The following is a 21305-nucleotide window of genomic DNA, read 5'->3' as shown; positions in this document are numbered from 1 at the left end:
ATTTGGCACTTGGATCTTTAACTGCAATTTATTCTAAACTACTTAGGGTCGGCCACTGATATGAATGAATTTTAGATCTTATAAAATTACGCATCTGAAAATACTTAAAAAAATGAGACTGAGGAATTTTATATCTTTCCTTTAAGGTTTCAAAGGTCATCAATATATTATCTTCATAAAGATCTGATATTTTCTGTAAACCTTTCTGAAACCACAGCTTAAAACCCGTGTCTGATTTCCCTGGTACGAATAATGCATTACCCCAAATAGGAGAGAATTTAGAAAGTACCGGGGTTTCTCCCAGCTCAAGCTGTGACTCATGCCACGATAAAATACTAGTTCTCACAAAGGGGTTAGATGTATTTTGTTTGAGTTTCTTTTAAGAATCAGAGTATAAATGTGTGTCAAGACTCAAATTGCCTGTATATTTTCTTTCAATCTGTATCCATGGAATACAAGATGAGCCAGCAAACCGAAAACATGCCAATCTTAGCTGAGCTGCCTTAAAATACCAAAAAAGATTAAGGAGTCGCAACCCACCTCATTCATAAGGAAGATACAGGAGTGATAAGCGAAGCCTTGGGCGTCTATTATTCCAAATAAATTTAATAAATGCCTTTTTCATGTTTAAAAAAAAGGAAGGAGGAGGGGTCAGGGGGATTGACTGAAACAAATATAGAAATTTAGGGAGAATATTCATTTTAATAGTATTCACCCTTCCTAGTAGTGAGAGGAAGAGACATCCATCTGTTCAAACTTTTTTTTTTTCGTTCACCTGAGTTATCAGAGGAGTATAATTGGCTGAGATAAGATTTTTTACTTGTGGAGTAACTTTGATTCCCAAATATCTAAATCCATCTATAGAAGTTTCATAAGGGTGTTGTATTAAAGGATTTTGTCTCTCCTGTTCATTAAGAAAGAGGATAGATGACTTTGAATAGTTAACTTTATAACCTGAAAATATTCCAAATTTATTAATCAATTTGTTAAGATTGGGTATCGAATCTTTAAGTTTTGTTAAATATAAAACAATATCATCTGCGTAGAGCGAAATTCGATGCTCTACACCTGCAATTTCAATTCCCTTTATAGATGGGTGAGTTGTAATTGCTATTGCCAGAGGTTCCAAAGTCATTGCAAATAATAACGGTGAAAGTGGACAGCCCTGACGTGTGCCACGATATAGATTAAATGGTTTGGAGATTAAGTTATTGGTAATTAATTCTGCTGTTGGATTATGATATAACGTCTTTATCCACTGGCAAAAATTCTGTCCACATCCAAAACGGCTTAGTATGTCAAATAAATAGGGCCATTCGACTCTGTCAAATGCTTTTTCTGCATCTAACGATAAAATACATGTATCTTTAGAGCCATCCATCTCATGAACGATATTTAGTCCTCGCCTGATGTTATGAAAGGCCTGTCTGTTTCGAACAACGCCATTTTGGTCCATTCCTATTAGGGACGGTATGAGCTTCCAATCGAAGAGCTAAAATCTTGGCTATAATTTTGGCATCAGATTTCATTAACGAGATTGGCCTATATGATTCACATCTGTCCAAGGGTTTATGGGGTTTGGGAATGAGTGTTATTAATGCAGCTCTTAGAGAAGGAGGAAGACAGCCCTCCAACATCGACTCCTCATACATTTCTAACAAAGGAACTGCTAATTTATCTTTAAAGGCTTTATATATATCAATTGGTATTCCGTCTAGTCCAGCTGTTTCACCACTTTTCATATTCACTTTTGCATTTAAAATTTCTTTACTAGTTAGAGGTTTCTCCAGTTCTTTTTGGCTTCAATGGTTAAAGAAGGGGTCAAAAGACCATCTAAAAATAAAGTTTGGTCCATACTGCATTCTGATGATTTTGTATTATATAGCATTTGGAAGAATTTGGAAAAAAATTCATTAATCTCAACTGGGTCTGAAGTCAGATTACCAGCTGTTGTATGAAGATTATGTATAGCTTTACTTGATTGTAATTGTTTTGTCTGCCAAGACAAAAGTCTGCTTGCCTTTTCTCCATACTCATAAAATGTTTGTTTAAGATGGATTAAACTGTCTTTAGCTTTTGTTGCAGATAGTTTATTATATTGTGCTCTTAGAGTAAGCAGTTCCTGTTTAAGTATGTTTGAATTTGACGAATCTGAATATATATCTATTTCTAATTTCCGAATTCTTTCTTCTAAATTTTGTAATTCCATTTTCCTTTTTTTATTGACCGAGCATATGTAGCTTTTCATTTGGCCACTTATATAAGCCTTGAAGGCTTCCCCTCTTATAGATGCAGATGTTTCTTTCAGATTAGTTTTAAAAAATAAATCAATATGAACACCAATGAACTCCTTAAATTTTGGATCATGAAACCATCTTGGATGAAATCTCCATCTACAAGGCCCCTTAATAATTTTTGAAACATTATATACAAGTTTTACTGGACCATGATCTGAGATTACAATAGACTCATAGGAGCAGTCAAAAATTTGATGAAATAAATTATTTGAGATCAGAAAATAGTCTATACGTGAATATGATTTTAATGATGAACTATAACATAAATATTCAGTTTTGTTGGGATATTTTCTCCTCCGTGGATCACATAAATTAAGTTCCTCTATAAAACTATTAAGTTTTTTCCTGCTTTGCATGTGGGCCATCTCTTTACTATTGTACCGATCTAAATGTGGGTTTAGTGTCACATTAAAATCTCCTCCTATAATTAAATAGCCTGGTTGAGTGGCCAAGATTAAGAACAAGTTCTCAAAAAATTCTGGACTGTCAGAGTTGGGTCCATATACAGTTACAAGGGTGATAATATTATCTATAAGAAAGCCTTGAACAATTAAATATCTGCCGAATTTATCTGCAATCACCTTTGACACTTTAAAGGGAATGGCTTTGTGTATCAGAATTAATGCACCGCTTGAGTTAGATGCATATGAAGCAGAGATCACTTCACCTGGCCATCTTCTACGTACTTTTAATAATTCGTTAGACAGAAGATGGGTTTCTTGTAGAAATACAATAGATGCTTTAAATTTTTTAAGTCTAATCATGACTTGTTTTAACTTTAAAAGTTTACCTAGCTCCCTAACATTCCAGGATATATATGTTAACTGAGATTCACTTGACATATTTAGGAATATTACATGTCCATATGTCCATAATCATGATGCAAAAATTAAATTAAAAAAATAAATACAAAGAAAGAGAAAAAATTGCCCATGAAAGAAAAGGGAATAAATAAAGGAAGAAAAAAAAGAAGGAAAAAAATGAAAGGAAAAGAAGACTCTTAACAAACCAGCGTTTACCCTTTTTGAACAGAACAAGCCGGCCTTTATCCCCTTCCCACCATATTGCAAAGATTCTTAAACAGGTCTGGATGGTCGTACTACTAGGAACACATCCTTGGCTAGCAATAAAAGAGTCGTTGGACATTGCCCTAACGACAGACAACCTAATGAAATAGAACATTAAGAATAATCAAACCTTTTCTTCAAACAATCGTTGAACTGACTTGTATTTAAATATAGGCCTATTTGTTTTTAACCAGCCAATACACAGTAGGTGAATAACTGTCACATTACGTGTTCGCGGTTAATTGCCTTGATTTATGATAATAGCTTTGAGTAATTAAACTGTTGAACATTCAGTCAACTATTTGAAATTTGTCTTTACTCTCCTGATGTTTCTCCGAATTCTTCAATACACTTCTGTACATCCCATGGCGTCTCACAGATCCTCCATTGGCCCTTAGGCATCATGCTCAGTTTGGCAGGATACACAAATCTGTAAGGAATGTTAAGTACCTGGAGTCGTTTCTTCACATCATCGAATTGCTTTCGTTGTTTCCTCACCGCTACCGAGAAGTCCGGGAAAAACATCACCTTGTGTTCCTAAAATTTCACAATTCCCATCTCTCTGGCAGCCTGTATCACTCTCTGCCGGTCACGAAAGTTGAGGAATTTCATGATAAGTATTCGCGGGTATTGCTGAGGCTATGCCTGGAGCCTGCCGATTCTGTGCGTTTTTTCAATAATCACTGGACTCGGAAAAGTAGAAGCTTCAAATATATTGGTAAGCCACTTTTCTAGGTAGGTTGGCAAGGCGGAGATTGAAATGGCGATTATGGTTTTCTAAGTCATCCAGGTCCGCGCTGAGTGTTACAACTCGGTTTTCCAGAATTTTCACAGTTTTTTGTAGCTTATCCACATTATCCTCCGTTTCATTAATTTGATGTTCAGCCTCTGCTAATCTGCCTCCAAATTCAGAGATTTCATTTTTAATTCCTTGAATAGCATTCAGAACGCCTTCAAATTGAGATGTGAAAAAGTTGCGAGAGCCTTAATCACCTTGTTCTCCTCGTTGTTCGTTGTAGCGTCACCCATTAGCTTGTTGCTACCATTAGCTATGTCGTCGTCAGGATTTTTCTCTGGATTCTTCCTTGTAATTCTTCGATTAGCCATGGCGAAGCAATATTTTTTGTGACCACGGTTGAACTCGGAGGCTATTTCGTCAGTTTAATATCTCAAAGTGTTCTAAAGTTGAAAATCTGGCTGTCTGTGGTAGGAGCATTGAGTTGCACGTCTGTCTAGCTCGTCGCCATGTTAGAACCCCCCCCCCCCCTCCCCCCCTGCTATTTCTTACTCTTTTCTGCGTTCTTCAGATTCATTATTGTTGTCTTGAATCTCCATGTCAATCAATAACTTTGTGACTGTATGATGACGGTCAGCTCACGTAAATCTACAGTAGCCTGAACTTGTTTTTCGGTTCAAATAATGTACCAGGCTTTTCATTGGTCCATTAAGATGAGATTTTTTTATTGGCTACCGAAGTCAGTGGTTGAAATATTAATTAAATTACAGTACTCTGTAGCGTATTGTGATTTTAAAAGTAATGAAGTAAATTACTCAGCTTAATTTGTACTCAAGTACAAGAAAAATTACAGCCTTAAAATTATACTCATGAAAGTACAAATACCCCAAAAATGTACTTCATTACAGTAACGTGAGTAGTTGTAATTTGTTACCTCCACCACTGCTTAATACTCAGACTTATTTTAGAAACCCTCAAAAACATTTGAACACATTTTACTCACACATTGTAGATTCTCATTTATGACTTAAAACATATCAGACTCTGCATCTCAACTGATAGACAGGGAATGGGGACACTCAGAAGTAAACAAATTAAACACCTGGCTCCCTTAAAAGGGTAACATATTCTGAATTTTTTTCTTACAACTTTGTGTTTAGAATGAGACGAGTGTGCTTTAATGCCGAAATCATTGTTTTCTGCCTTAACATAAATGCACTTGTCTATATATAGCAACATAAAGCATCAGAGTAGATGGGACAGTAATGGTTAAACGGTAATTTACCATTTATTGTCACAGTTACTACCTGTAATGGGTACATAAAGTAAATTACTGTAATTTATTCTTTGAACTACACATTTTTACACAAATCCTTCTCCTCTTACAGTAAAATACTGTTTCGTTTTATTACAACACAAAAACTGGCTATTTTACAGTTATTTACCTCATAATCTACAGTAAGCCTTAACAGTGAACTATCATCAGACCATATGAGAGACTGTGATAATTTCTAGAGATAATAATTAAAGCGCAGAGGGAAAAGTTGAAATAAACAGTAGGCTACTGTGGAAAAGTCTTAGGATACTAGTAGGGCTGCATGATTCTGGCTAAAATGAGAATCACTATTTTGTTGGCTTAAAATCAAGATCATAAATTTCTAAAGATTCTATAGATGTTAAATAAATGTTAATACAAGTAGCCTATTTTTTTTTTCTCAAACATATGGTAAAACAACACTAATAATATTAGGCCTATGTGTAGTTATACTGTTGGTTAAAATGCTAAATTTTGTATGGACTTGCAATGGTGGACTTTAACGGACTTTAAATATGTTGTTAATTCACAGTAAAGTGATTACATCAGAACACAACTATTCATAATTCTAACTTTAAATTATTATTTTTGAGACATATGCTTGTCATTTGCCATTGACATTATTACACCATTTTTTCCCTGGTAAAATGAGACATTTTTCATTATCAGATTCCCTGTTGCATTTTATTCAACTCAAAATTCTACTATATAGGATAGAGTAGTTATACTGACACTGTTAAACATTTATTCTCATGCACAACACTTTGTGTTCGCTATGAAAGAAAAAACATCAAATGCTTGTCGTAATCATAACTCTAAAATGTGATATGGTCATTTAAATGACAAGTAATCATGTCAGAGATGTTTTCACACTGCATGACTATCTGGGTTACAGTTCTGTTGGTGCTGTGTTTACACCGCAGGATGGATCGGCGACAGGAGAGTTCACACTGCATGATTTTAAAATAGGAAGAATCGCAGACAATTTTGTCCAAACTATGTCTCACAACCAAACAAATGCGAGAAGTGACATGGAAACAATGCGAGGTCACGTAATATATCTTTCAGTATTAACTACACAATGGAAAAAGAAGGCTTTAGCTTTAGAAACTTGTGTTGCTCACCTGGCTTTTGAAGAGAATTAACAAACTCTTCTCAACTTTTTTTTTACTTTTCGACCTGGTTGTGATATTGATCAGATAACACGTCAAACAGACACTGTGCTCCTGCCAAATTTACATGAGTTTTTCCTCCATTTCTTGGAAACTGAAAATGAGCGCTTTTAACTTCTACCCCAACCTCCCGCTGGGCTGCAGGTACCTGTAGTGAATGCTGCCCTCTTATTGGCTGTAGGTGATCGCCGATGTTATTTTTTAGTCAAAACTCATTTTACACGGCATGATTTGTAAATCTTTTATTTATTAAACACCCCATATAGAATCCAAGCACTGAATAAGGGTACTATTATTAATGTACTTACGCAGGTGTTTGCAGGTTGCATTAGGTTGTCACCACCCTTGCATAATTCTTTATATGTATACAATACTTAAAGAAAAGTAAATCGTAAATTCTATATACTTACACGGTACTTTGCGTGTTGAATATCTAATTGTTACCCCCTTATTTCCTAAACATTATGGTTTGTTCCTTTGCAATTTATAGAAAACTACACTGTAAATTCTATATACTGACACAGTACTTTGCGTGTTGAATATCTTATTGTTACTCTTTTATTAACTAAACATTATGGTTTGTTCCTTTGCAATTAATAGAAAAGTACACCATAAATTCAGTATACTTATGCGGTACTTTGCATGTTGCATATCTGGTTGTTACCCCCTTATTACCCAAGCATTACAGTTTGTTCCCTTATATCTACACATATGTTCTTTCTTCTTATACTATACGTACAGAAAAGTACACCGTTATTTCGCTATACTTGTGCGGTACTTTGCGGGTTGGAAAAGAAAGCATTACCAAAGTTTATCCTACTCAGTTCTATATGCATATGTTTTTAATGGTTTTCAAAAGTTATGCGCATCTTAGGGTTTCCATCAAGCGTTTTTTTTTTTTTAATGCGCATAACCAAAATGCGCATAAAAATTGGTGGGTGGAAATGTAAGGCTAAGGCGAGAAATACTGCTTTATCTTTAAAAAAAAGGGTAGGAGACTGACAGCAACTCTGAATTTAGAGAATAAAGCCGGCTCCTGACCAGGTTAGAGAAGCAAAAAAGAAGAAGCAAAAAAGAAGCAAGAACAACCAACCAAATATTTACAGGGATGGTTTGTGCATGGCGTAAACAAGCAAACTTATTTTTGGTTAGTATGTGGTAGTATGTTAAATATGCCTCCAGTGTGAATCACTGTGTTAACTTCATAAATTCATTGTGTGGTCAATGTCTACCATGCATGTTCAGTGTTGGGTGTAATTAGCCTCTATTGATTTGAGTGCAGCAACAATGAGTGATGAAAACCAACTCTGACAACTCCAATTGTGTGCCTGTCATTTAACGATTGCAGTCAATGACAAACCCAATGCCAGTAACCTCCGAAGTGCTGTTGACTTTGTGGATCTGTTAAAGCTACAATCAGGATTTTAGCCTTTTCATTCCAAAAACAAATAACTAACATGTGAATTAGGTACATAATAAAAAAAAATTATGTTGCTTGCATTTGCTTTAATAAGTTGTGCTATTGAAACAATGAAATTCCCTAAGTCATTTCTCTTGGCACAGAATAAAAAAGTGCTAAAATACATCCTTGAATGAATATTAAATTAGAAATACAATGATGTAAAACTCTTGAAAGCCTTCCAATTATTACACAATGTATCCTGCGAAGTGATGGTATTTTTTAATAATGACACTTTTTTTATTTTGATGAAGGAACTGTGGTGTCTGGTTGGTTTTATGACATTAATTGTAGAAGACACAAAACTTAACTATATTTGGATATCCCTATTGTAAGGGTCCATCTATTAGTCCTATGACAGAACTAATAGCATGGGTGAAGGTTAAATGCGTGTAAGCCTTTTAGCACATGTGAAAAGAAATATTTTTATTCCTTAAAATTTATTTTAATTTGTTTCCAACTCCGAATTTTAATCTGACTCTAATTTATAATAATTTTAGATTTAGATTCATCTAATTCAAGCTGATTAGCTTAGAGGTTGTGATTAGGTCTAATTTAGGTTGGTAAACCTAATAAATCCTTATTCTCAATTAATGGTTCATTGTTTACCCAAAGTCGCTTAGAGTCAGTATGCTGGCCAGTTTCATCTGCTCACAGACACATCCTTGCCAGTACCGATTCTCAGCAGATAATCTAATTTCCTTTAAGTAATAATAGGCCGCCCCATGCTTGCACATACTTAAAGAAAGTTTGATTTAGTCCCTAGATTATATCATACTAAGTCAGTGATTGTCAGAAATCACCAGGTCTCTAATGCTGTGCCCATGCTCCATCCATTGAGCCTGAATGTATGACTAATCCTGGTCGTAGGCTGCGGAAACATCAGCCTAAACAATCTACTAGATTTAAAAGATTTCAGGAGATATTAGAGTTAAACAAGAACTTTACATTTATTTGTCAGGCAAAGATTTTCCATTCCAATTCACATAACTAAACAAAATAAGCCAATCAAGATTGTACAACATCAATTGTTCGAAGATCCATTTAAGTTAGAGATTAATACCTGACCGTGTAGAAATACATTGCAGCATATGAGTCCTGATGCAGAGCTCAGATACTCACAAACTGCAATGGGGTATGCTGCCTACAGAATCCCACAGACACTTCTGCACCCTTTGCCAAAATACTCAAATCATCATAAATTCAAGACAATAAAAGCTTCACCAAGCCTCTTGCCTGGTCATGAGTTGATGTAAAGACCATTTTCCCTGGAGTGGAGCATCTGGCAAAGATCTTATCAAAGTCAAAACCCAAATTAACTGATATAAGGGAGATTGTAAAAATATTACAGTGAAATTAGGACCACTTTACCAATCACACAGAGACATTAAAATGACACCAAACATGAATATAAAGCCACAAGATACACCATATTAAAAACTTAAACATTCTGTGTGGAATGTGAGTGAGCTGCTCTGGTGGAGAAGGTAAAGTCCAGGGTGAAGAGGGGGGCTCAGGATGCATGATCGAGACAACCCGAACAACTGGTTTTCTAGCTGATCTTCTTCTCAGATTAGAAAGTTTATTGTTTTAGTGCTTGACCATTCTCATGGTCTTGTCTCGTGTGGAGCTCCATAACCGTTTTCAGGGTTATGGTGACACACTGAGGTGGATCAGACATCTACTGGCGCTAAAGGATGACATGGTACAGATGACACTTCTTTCCCATACATGTCATATTGCTGTGAGTTTGTCATGCTCTCGTCTGCCCTGCCTTGTTTCTTTGTCATCAAAGCATATGATACGGGAGAAAATATGGAATGTCTCCAGAGACATGGTGGCTGGAAATATTGACCTTTCAGTGTCAGCATTCCAAAGGCTTGCTTTTGCATCACCTTTGGAACAGTGTACACTCCTGCCTAAATGAGCAACCCAATGTGGGCTTGTAAATCAGTCACATCAAAGTGTTTCCAGCTGTCCCCATAGAGGTATATATCAGAATCAGAATCAGTTTTCTTGCCAAATGTGCTTCACACACACAAGGAATATGTTTTGGCTACAGAAGCTTCCAGTGTACATAAAGTGACAAGTGACAACACAAAATAAATAAATATGATTTTTTTTTTTTTGTTTTTAAGTCAATAAACATTAAACAGAGATGCAGTTGGTCAAAAAATCTGGATGTTGAATTGTGTGTACAGATTTGTTATAAATATACAGATTATAAGGTGCTGTGTACAAATACGAATGGAGAAGGTATTGCATTGTATATTGATATAAGGTGCTGTGTACAAGTGCGTATGAGAAAGTATTGTACATATTTATTGCACAGTAGGGGAATATTTAACTGTTCATAATGTAGATAACCTGAGGAAAGAAAATTTTCCTGTGTCTGGCTGTTTTTTTGCTTGGTGCTCTGAAGCGCTGACCAGACGGTAACAGTTGGAACAGGTAGTGTGCTGGGTGTGAGGTGTCCAGAGTGATTTTGCGAGCCCTTTTACTCACTCTGGAAGAGTACAGTTCTTGAAGTGAAGGAAGGGTAGTGCCAGTAATTCGTTCAGCAGTCTGGACTATTCGCTGTAGTCTACGGAGGTCGGTTTTGGCAGCTGAGCCGAACCAGACGGTGATTGAAGTGCAAAATATGGATTGGATGACAGCTGAGTAGAACTGTACGAGCAGCTCCTGTGGCAGGTTGAACTTCCTCAGCTGGCGAAGGAAGTACAGTCTCTGCTGGGCTTTCTTCACAATAGAGTCTATGTGAATGTCCCACTTCAGATCCTGGGAGATGGTGGTGCCCAGGAACCTGAATGACTCAACTGCAGCCACAGTGCTGTTCATGATGGTGAGTGGGGGGAGTGCAGGGGGTTTTCTCCTAAAGTCCACTATCATCTCCACTGTTTTGAGAGTGTTCAGCTCCAGGTTGCTGTATCTGTACCATAAAGCCAGCCGCTCCACCTCCTGTCTGTATGTAGACAGATAACAGTGCCATCTGCAAACTGAATGAGTTTGATGGAGAGGTATTTTGCGGTGCAGTCGTTGGTGTACAGGGAGAAGAGCAGTGGAGAAAGAACACATGCCTGGGGGGCACCAGTGCTGATGGTGTGGCTGTCGGATGTGATTTTGCCCAATCTGACTAGCTGCTGCCTATCTGTCAGAAAGCTGGTGATCCATTGACAGACAGAGCTAGGAAGAGAGAGCTGGGTCAGTTTGTACTCGAGCAGCGATGGGACGAAGGTGTTAAAGACAGAACTGAAGTCAACAAACAAAATCCTTGCGTAGTTCCCTGGTTTGTCCAGATGTTGTAGGGTATAATGCAGACCCATGTTGACTGCATCATCCACAGACCTGCAGGGGATCCAGCAGGGGTCCAGTGATGTCCTACAGATATGCTAGCACCAGTCTTTCAAATTACTTCATGGCCACAGATGTTAAGGCAACAGGTCTGTAGTCATTGAGTCCTGTCATCTTTGGCTTCGTTGGGATTGGGATGATAGTGGAGCGCTTAAAGCAGGATGGAACTTTGCGCTGTTCCAGTGATCTGTTGAAGATCTGTGAGAAAATGGGAGCCAGCTGGTCAGTGCAGGTTCTCAGACAGGCTGGTGAAACACCATCTGGGCTTGGCGCTTTCCTTTTCTTCTGTTTACTGAAGATCTGACGCACATTATCCTCATTGATCAGAAGTGCAGGAGGGGAGGAAGATGGCTGGGAGTGTTGATGGCTGTGTAGGGAGATGGTCCGAGCTGTGTTAATATGGTGTTGATGGCTGTGTAGGGAGATGGTCCGGGCTGAGTTGATGTGGTGTTGATGACTGTGTAGGGAGATGGTCTGGGTTGTGCTGATGTGTTGTTGATGGCTGTGTAGGGAGATGGTCCGGGCTGTGTTGATGTGGTGTTGATGACTGTGTAGGGAGATGGTCTGGGTTGTGCTGATGTGTTGTTGATGGCTGTGTAGGAAGATGGTCCGGGTGGGTGTGAGGTGTCTGGTCAAAGGTGTCAAATAGACAGTAGAACAAATTCAGCTCATTTGCAAGATGTTTATTGCTGTCGATGCTGGGGGACGGTGTCTTGTAGTTAGTAAAATCCTTCAAGCCTCTCCACACTGATGCAGGGTCGTTGGCAGAGAACTGGTTTTGCAGCTTTTTGGTATAGTTCTTCTTAGCCACACCAATTTATTTTATCAGTGTGTTCCTGGCCTGATTGTACAAGATTCTGTCCTCACTCCTGAAAGCATCCTCTTTGGCCTGACGAAGCTGTCTGAGTTTTGGTGTGAACCATGGTTTATCATTGTTAAATGATAAGTAGGTCCTGGTAGGGATGCATAACTCCTCACAGAAACTGATGTATGATTTTACAGTCTCTGTGAGCTCATCCAGGTCTGTGGCTGCAGCTTCAAAAACACTCCAGTCAGTGCATTCAAAACAGGCTTGTAAGACATGCTCTGTGTCGTAGGTCCATCTCATAACAGTCCTTAATACTGGCTTAGTAGTTTTAAGTTTTTGCTTAAAATTACCAGGCAGTGATTGGAGAGTCCTAGAGCTGCTCTGGCGACGGAGCGATACGCATTCTTTATTGTGGTGTAGCAATGGTCCAAAATGTTATTGCCTCTGGTGGGGCATGTAATGTGCTGTTTGAATTTAGGCAGCTCATGTGTGAGTTTTGCCTGATTAAAGTCACCAAGAATGATAAAAACAGAGTCCGGGTGTTGTTGTTCTGTCTCTGTGATCAGATCAGCCAGCTGTTACAGCGCAGTACTTACGTGTGATTACGGTGGAATGTAAACACAGATGAGAATGAACGAGGAAACCTCTTTTGCTGATTAAAATGGCTTACAGTTAATGAAAAGCACTTCCACATCAGGACAGCACATCTTCTTTAACACAGTTACATCCGTACACCACCTTCTGTTGATATAAAAGCATGTCCCACCACCGCGCGTTTTGCTCGTTGACTCTGTACAGCTGAAAGTCCGGTAGGTTTAATGCAAATTCAAAATTTACTATTATAAATAGAAAAGAAAATTAAAGTGCACCGAGTCATTAAATTGAGGGTTGTGGCAGCCTGTAGTTAACTTGCGTCTGTAAATATGTGACTTATCTCGGTGTTTCTCTGCATACAGTGCTGTACGTGCCTCTCGTTTCTCGTGGCCACTCCACACGCATGCTGGATGGTGATTAAATGGACAGTGGTCATCGCATGAATCATGCCAGTCAGTCACAGGTAGTTGAAATTAAATTTGATTTAAAATAACACCCAGATACAATCTGGGACAGGACACAGAAAGGGTATATGTAAACAAGTATTATTTGCAATGTCGTTAAATGAAGTTAGGATGGAGTTCAGAGAGAGTTCGATTTCAACAAGAAAGTGCTCAGGTAGCATGGAGTTCGTTGAAGACACACAACACACTTAACTCATCCATGGAGGCGATGAACATGGAATGCACTGAAACACAGAGTCTGAGAAAACAAAGAAGGGAATCGAGGAGACGCAGGAGTAGGAGAATGCTGGGGATTTGTTGGATAAAATCTCATGGATTTGATGATCAGGGACGACAGAGGTGAAGTCAGCGGAGGTGCTTCTTATAGTATGTGTGTGTGTGTGTGTGTCTGTGTGCAGGTGGTGCCAATCAGTAATCAGGTGAGTGAGAGCAAGTGCAAGTGAGTTCAGGTGAATCTGATGGATCCAGCGACTGCCTAACATTACCCCATCCTGACACCCTGACATGACGCCGGGGTCTTTCAACGACTTTGAGGGGCCGGCCAGTCTGGGTGGGTTCGGTGGAAGTCCTCCAAGAGTGATGGGTCCAGGACATCGGCTTTGGGTCCCCAGGATCTTTCCTTCAGACTGTACCCCTCCCAATCGATCAGATACTCGAGCTGGTTGGCCCAGCATTGTGAATCTACAATCTCCCTGACTGTGTTCACCGAATTTGGTTTCAGGATGTCGGGAGGAGGGGGCACAATATCAGCTCCAGGGGGCTCTGTGGTGCGTGAGAAACAAGGCTTTAATAGTGATAGTGATAGTGTCTTTGCTGTTGCTCTTCTGCTGTCCTGTTGCTCTGTTCCCTGTTGCTCTCTATTCGAGTGTAGCTGTAGCTCAGCTCGTCTGCTCTGCTAAGTTCAGTTTTTATTTTAAATTTGATTACTAGACGTTAAGATCAAACTCTACCGATCATATTAAATACTAACTCCAGAAATATTAAATACTAAAATTGTGAGCTCACTGTTAGCATCACAGCTAACATATTTCAACAGTCCAGCTGTAAGTACTCTTCTTTTTTCCTCTGTTTTTTGCTTTCTAGTTTGCTAGCTCGCACCTGTTCTCTTTCACATGCGTTGTCCAGTTTATTTACATATTCCACCTATTAACACCTTTTATATTACATTGTAAATAATTTTGTGTGGGTGCGCTCTCTCTCTTTCTCTCTCTCTCGTTCTCTTGTTCTCTCATGCTCTTTCTCTCTCTCCCTTCATTGCCTATTGCTTATTTCATACACACTCTTCAGCTCCCTTTACTCAATATACTACTGTGGTAAGTCAGAATTTACTTGAACTCACGGTGAGTAAAAATGTCTTCTCTCTGTCAGCAAGGAGGGGTTTACATGTGATAAATGTAGGGAAACAGTCAGGCTGACAGAGAAGATCTCAGATTTAGAGAGACACATCTAAACTTTAATTGACCCTAGTGCTAGGTCTCTAGATAAGGATTTGGATGTGACGAGCCTAGCATTCCATTCACATTGTTCGGCTCCGGTTGTTGCGTCTTCGCAGAGAGACGACTGGGTCACTGTGATAGAATGTAGAGGTGGGAGAAAACACTGCAAACCAGTTCCAACATCAAACAGGTTTAGCCCCCTCAGTGATGCACCCACTGAGAAAACTGATGAAATTACCTCCTTTTGTCGTCCGATCGGGGTTGCATTTCTCTCTTAGTGTTATTGGACCACAGTGGTGCATTTAATACAATCAATCATAATATTCTCCTCTTGGTATTACAGGAACTGCATTGGCCTTGTTCAGGTCTTATCTATCTGAACATTATCAATTTGTATCAGTTAATGAAGAGGCATCATACAGATCAAAAGTACACTGCGGGGTACCACAAGGCTCAGTTCTTGGTCCCTTATACTTTTCACACGATATATGCTACCGCTAGGCGTTATCATAAAAAAAAACATGGAGTTAGCTTCCACTGTTATGCAGATGATACACAACTTTATATTTCCTCTATACCTGATAACAGTTATGAACTATGAAATTAACAGATTGTACAGCTGATATAAAAAATTGGATCTCTGAAACTTCTAAATTCAGATAAAACTGAGGTCTTGCTTACTGGACCCAAAAACCTCACATGCAAAAACCTAGAACACTATCTAACCCTTGATGGATTTTTAGTTCAGTCCTCATCTTCAGTCAAAAATTTGGGGGTGATTTTTGATAGCAACCTGTCATTTGAAGTCCAGACTTCAAGTATCTGTAAAACTGCCTTTTTTCATCTTAAAAATGTTGCTAAACTTCAACATATGCTATCAATGTCTGATGCAGAAAAGCTTATTTATGCTTTTGTGACCTCTCAATTATTGTAATGCTTCACTAGGCGGTTGCCCTGTTGGCCTAATTAACAATTCAAAATGTAGCTGCTAGAGTGCTTTCTAGAACAAAGAAATATGATCATATTACTCCAGTTCTTTCATAATTGCATTGGCTCCCTATTAAATATATTTACAATTTTATTGACTACCTACAAAGCCCTAAATGGCTTAGCTCCCCAGTATTTGAGGTAGCTCCTGGTGTATTATAGCCCATGGTTGCACATAATATAATATAATGTATTATATAATATAATAATACATTTTAATTGTTTAACAAATACCATAAATTGGTTAAAAATGCATCCTTTCAGTTAGTGGTTAAATTATTAATATCTCTAGTTTCCCTTCTGACCCCCATATTTGAACACATTTGTAGGCAAACCAGTTGTCAGCATCACACTGGTTTCCTTGACAAAAAGCCAATAGGCAAATGTAACTTATCTGGAAAATTAAAATAAGGCATTAAAATGTTTCAAACAATCACTGTTTCACTCAAATGAGTCAAAGATAATAAAATTGTCACTTTGCAAATCTTCTTGCCTCAATCTTGTGTTTCTCAGGAAATGCATTGGTGACTGAGATCGAGTGCAGTGCAAATACTTCCACATCAGGGAAAGAGACAGTAAGTGAATTTAATCTCCTTCTTCCTGCTAACCATGTTAGAACCTCAAACCAGAAAAGGTTGGCACAGTATGGAAAACACAAATAAAAAAAGAAAGTAGTGATTTCTAAATTTACTTTGACTGTATTCCAATTTTGGTTCTTGCAACATATTTAAAAAAAGTTGTGACAGGAGCAGTTTAGGGCTAATCATCAGGTAAATTGGTTAAATAATGATGTGATTTGAAACAGATGAATGTGATTATGATTTGGTACAAAAGCAGCATCCAATAAAAGGTCCTGTCCTTTAGGAGCAAAGATGGGCAGAGGATCGCCAATTTGCCGACAAATAGATGAGAAAATTATTGAAATCTTTATAAACAATGTTCCTCAGAGAAAAAGAGAGGAAGACATTTGGATATTTCACCTTCAACAGAGCAGAACAGGATTAATATTCAAGGAATCTTGCGGAATATCAGTGTGTGAAGCCAGGCTATGTCATGGTATGGGGCTGTGTCAGTTCCCTTGGCAAAGATAACTTGCACTTCTGTGATGCTCCATTAATGATGAAAAGCACATAGAGATTCTGGAGCACTATATACTGCCTTCTTCTCCAGAGACGCTCACGCATTTTTCAACAAGACATTGCTAAACCACATTCTGCACACATTACAAAGTCCTGGCTGCGGAGGAAGAGGACACAGGTACTGGACTGGCCTGCCTGCTGTCCCGACCTGTCTCCAATAGAGAATGTGTGGTTCATTTCCAAGTACAAAATGCAACAACAAAGACCCCGTACCGTTGCCCATTTTAAGACTTGTTTGCAGGAAGAATGGTACAAAATTACACCTAAAACATTTCATCACTTGGTGTCTTCAGTCCCTAAACATATTTTTAAGTGTTGTAAAAAGGAATGGCAACATTACAAAGTGGTGCTGTTCTAACTTTTTTTGTGTTGCAGGAACAAAATTGGAATACATGAGGAAAATCATGAGCAACACATTAAAAAAATTTGTTATATTGTCTGCAATGAAATACAAGTCAAAGTAAGTTTAGAAATCACTATTTTTTATTAGCATTTTCCATAATGTCTGAATTGTTTCTGATTTGTGGTTGTAGAAGGAGAGTTGACCATCATTTTAGGAAGTTTTCCTGGGCTGATTTCTCAAAAATGTTGTTGTGATTACTCCCATTGAGTAAAATATACTCCGCTCTATTCATTTATAATAATAACTAGTGTATTAGGCGATGGGCATGACATGGACATTTACATTTAGATTTAGTCATTTAGCAGACGCTTTTATTTAAAGCGACTTACAAATGAGGACAAGGAAGCAATTTACACAACTATAAGAGCAGCAGTGAACAAGTGCTATAGACAAGTTTCAGATGTGTAAAGTCTAAGAAGCAAAGCATTAGAATTTTTTTTTTTAAGAGAGTACAGTTAGTGGTATAGCCAGAGGGGCAGTTAAGATTAGGAAGGAAAGTGGAGACTAAATAGATGAGTTTTTAGTCGTTTCTTGAAGACAGCAAGTGACTCTGCTGTTCTGATGTAGTTAGGGAGTTCATTCCACAAACTGGGAAGATTTAATGCGAGAGTTCGGGAAAGTGATTTCTTCCTTCTTAGGGATGGAACCACAAGGCGACGTTCATTCACAGAACGCAAGTTTCTGGAGGGCACATAAATCTGCAGAAGTGAGAGCAGATAAGAAGGAGCAAAGCCAGAGGTCGCTTTGTAAGCAAACATTAGAGCTTTGAATTTGATGCGAGCAGCAACTGGCAGCCAGTGCAAACGGGTGAGTAGCGGAGTGACATGTGCTCTTTTGGGTTCATCAAAGACCACTCGTGCTGCTGCGTTCTGAAGCAGCTGAAGAGGTTTGATAGAATTAGCTGGAAGCCCGGCTAGTAGAGAGTTGCAATAATCCAGTTTGGAGAGAACAAGAGCTTGAACAATAAGTTGAGCTGCATGTTCAGATATGAAGGGTCGGACCTTTCTGATGTTATAAAGTGCGAATCTGCAAGATCGAGCAGTTCTAGAAATGTGGTTAGAGAAGTTTAGTTGGTCATCAATCGTTACTCCAAGACGTTTTACCATTTGGATGCAGTAATGGTTGCCCCATCCATCTGGATTGAAAAGTTATGATGTAGAGTCGGGTTGGCAGAAACTTCAAGCATTTCCGTTTTCGCAAGGTTAAGCTGAAGATGATGATCTTTCATCCAGTGTGAAATGTCTGACAGGCAGGCTGAGATGCGAGCTGGAACCGAGGGATCATCAGGGTGAAAAGAGAGGTATAGCTGGGTATCATCAGCATAACAGTGTTAGGAAAATCCATGTTTCTGGATGACTGGTCCTAAAGATGTCATGTAGATGGAGAAGAGAAGTTGCCCAAGAACAGAGCCCTGAGGTACCCCATGTTTAGATGCTGTAGATTGGACACCTCTCCCCTCCAAGACACCCTGAATGACCTGTCAGAGAGGTAAGATCTGAACCATTGAATAACAGTGCCTGCAATGCCCAGTGACTCAAGCGTAGGTAGCAAGATCTGGTGGTTTACAGTGTCAAAAGCAGCTGATAAATCCAGCAAGGTGAGGACAGATGATTTAGAGTCTGCTTTAGCCAGTCTGAGATCCTCCACGACCGAGAGCAGGGCAGTCTCAGTTGAGTGGCCTTTCTTAAAGCCAGATTGCTTGTTGTCCATGAAGTTGTTTTGAGTAAGAAAGTCCAGGACTTGATTGAACACTACTTTCTCCAAAATCTTGTCCATGGATGGAAGCAGGGATACTGGTCGGTAGTTTTCAAGTAGCGTTTGATCCAGGTTGGGTTTCTTTAGCAGTGGGGTTATCCTAGCCTGCTTAAATGAAGTAGGGAAAAAACCAGAGTCAAGAGATGTGTTAATTATGTGAGTCAGTGTTGGTATGACTGCAGGAGAAATGGCTTGCAAGAGATGAGAGGGAATGGGATCAAGCGGACAGGTGGTTGCATGGCTAGATAGCACGAGATTGGACAACTCAAAGAGCTGGGAAAAAGAGGTGAGTGTGTGTGGTGTTGGTGGTGTATCTTGCGTGTTTGTTGTAGGGGCCACAAATTTAGCACAGATTTTTGCAGTTTTGGTGCAAAAGAATGTAGCAAAATCATCAGTAGTGAGTGTGGAGGATGAGGGTGGAGGAGGAGGATGGAGGAGGGAGGAAAATGTTTTAAAAAGTAAGCGAGGATTGGTGGCACTGTTGACTTTCTGACGAAAGTACGTCTGCTTTGCAGAAGTAACCTCAGCCAAAAAGAGGACAGAAGAGTTTGGTATGTTATGAGCTGTTGAGGATTTTTAGTTTTTCGCCAAATTCTCTCTGCAACCCGAAGTTTTGAGCGATGCTTACAGAGAACATCAGAGAGCCAGGGTGCAGGAGGACTGGCACGGGCTGGCCTGGACGTAAGAGGACATAGTCTGTCTAGATGTCTAGACACATGATGCTAGTGTGGAGCAGAGTGTATTAGTGGCACTGTTCGTATCAAGTGCAGAGAGTTTGCAAGATGGAGGAAGAGAGTCTGAAACAATGGTGGATAGTCTATTGGGTGAGAGAGAGCGTAGGTTTCTGCGAGAGGCAACTAGAGTTGGAGTGTGTGGCGGCTAAGGAGTAATGTGGATGTTGAGAGACAGAAGGAAATGATCCAATGTTTGTAGTGAAGTTACTAGTGTTTGATCAGCGAAGCAATGTCGAGTGTAAATAAGGTCTAGCTGATTACCTGATTTGTGAGTGGCAGAAGTAGGTGCTCTTTTGAGGTCAAAAGAGGCAAGCAGAGTCTGGAAGTCAGCAGCTTGAGGTCTTTCAATGTGAATGTTGAAGTCACCTAGCACCAACAAGGGAGTGTCATAATTAGAGAAAGATGAGAGAAGAACATTCAGTTCATCTAAGAAGTGACCTAATGTACCCGGTGGGCTGTAGATGACAACCACATTTATGTGGAAGGGGTGGATAATGGTGACTGCATGGAATTCAAAGGAGGTGATTTTTGGCAGGGACGGTCTCTGAGTGAATTTCCATTCTTTGGAAATCAGTAGTCCAGTCCCACCCCCTCTCCCTGTCTGACGAGGAGTGTGGGAAAGAGAGAAATTAGTAGAAAGAGCTGCATGTGTAGCAGTGTCCTCCGGTCTCAACCAGGTCTCAGTTAGAGCCATGAGATTAAAGTCAGACTGAGTGGCTATGGAGGTAATAAAATCTGCCTTGTTAACAGCAGATTGACAATTACAGAGGTCCACGGAGAGAGAGAGTTGTGAAATAGCAGATACCTGTATTGATCGAAGGTTGTGAGGATTGCGCCTGCAGTGTACCTCCCGTGCTTTGCGAATGTTAGTTACAACAGGAATTAGTAAACACATAATAAAAGTGCAAGGAAAACAACAATGAGTGCAGAGATAAAGTAAAATAATAAAGTAAAAAGTATTCAAGTGCTTTGTCTGTGTCTTTGCTGGGTGGAGTCGCGTAGGTAGAGTCGATGGTCTTTACTCTCATCGGCGTTCACACTAGGCTGCCGCGACCGCTGATGCGGTGAGACTAGCTGCTTATATACACCACTGAGCGCTTTGCTGATTGAGCTCGGCTGGTCACGCCTCCAGAGTAAAAACACCCGAAACACACAAGCTCTTACAGTAACCAAGGAAACAGTGGGTAAACTTTCTAGTACCATACACAGATAGCTGAAAACAAGTTTAAATGTCCTACAACCATACACAACCAGCTGAAAACAAGTCTAAGTGTTCTCTAACCAAACACAGCAACTAAAAACGAGTCTAAATGTACTTACACGGTGTTGCTCTCGATGCTAAAGTACTTCTCCTGCTAACTAAATTGAACTACATGAAGTGTAAGGACAGTTTGGCCTTGTGAGGACCTCCATATTTAGACACATTTGATGAATAGAGTTGGTTCTGTTATGTGTTTGCTTTATAGTGTATTGGGGGATGAACATGAAATGTAAGGACAGTTTGGCCTTGATGAATAGTTTGGTCGGTTATGTGTTGGCTTTTTGCTTGCTATTTGCTCTCTTGTACAAAAACTCAGAAAACAAATGA

Source organism: Danio aesculapii, chromosome 4 (assembly GCF_903798145.1).
Source record: "Danio aesculapii chromosome 4, fDanAes4.1, whole genome shotgun sequence".
In the NCBI taxonomy this organism is placed as follows: domain Eukaryota; kingdom Metazoa; phylum Chordata; class Actinopteri; order Cypriniformes; family Danionidae; genus Danio; species Danio aesculapii.
Note: the sequence above shows the minus strand (reverse complement) of the source record.